This window comes from Charadrius vociferus, unplaced genomic scaffold (assembly GCF_000708025.1).
Source record: "Charadrius vociferus isolate BGI_N301 unplaced genomic scaffold, ASM70802v2 scaffold423, whole genome shotgun sequence".
NCBI classification, from domain to species: Eukaryota; Metazoa; Chordata; class Aves; order Charadriiformes; family Charadriidae; genus Charadrius; species Charadrius vociferus.
In genome coordinates this window covers 2,175,589-2,176,092 of record NW_009648149.1, presented here as the reverse complement: position 1 = coordinate 2,176,092, position 504 = coordinate 2,175,589, and positions in this window count along the sequence as shown.

The window sequence follows — 504 nt, the reverse complement described above, 5'->3', positions numbered from 1 at the left end:
TGCTGGTGATGTGACGTCAGCCCCATGGATTTCTCTCCCGAATGGCTGCGGGAGAGGCCAGGAGGACCCGAGCTCGCAGCCCTTCTGCTCACCGAAGCTCGCACCCAGCACTACCGGAGCAAGCTCTGTTGCCTTATTCAGGCTGGATTTATTTTTTTTTATTTATTTTTTTTTTTCCCCCCCTCCCCTCCCTCTTTCCCAGCCGCTCTCCCCGCACGCTCCTAATCTGACAGCGCCCGGTAATTAATCTGGCTCCCCCAGCCGCTGCAATAGGATTAGAGGGAGGGGAAGTGCGTCACGAGGTACGAAGAGGGGTTATGCTTTTGGTGAAAGTGTGTGTGGGAATAAATAAATAAATAAATAAATAAATAAAAAAATGGGGGGAAATAGGTTGGTGTGTTCCCTGGGGTGTGTGTGGGGGGGAGTCGTGTCGGGAGCGAGCGCGCATGTGACGAGCTGCGGGGTGGGAGGGAGCGGCTGGGCTCGCGGCAGCGGCGCGGGCGG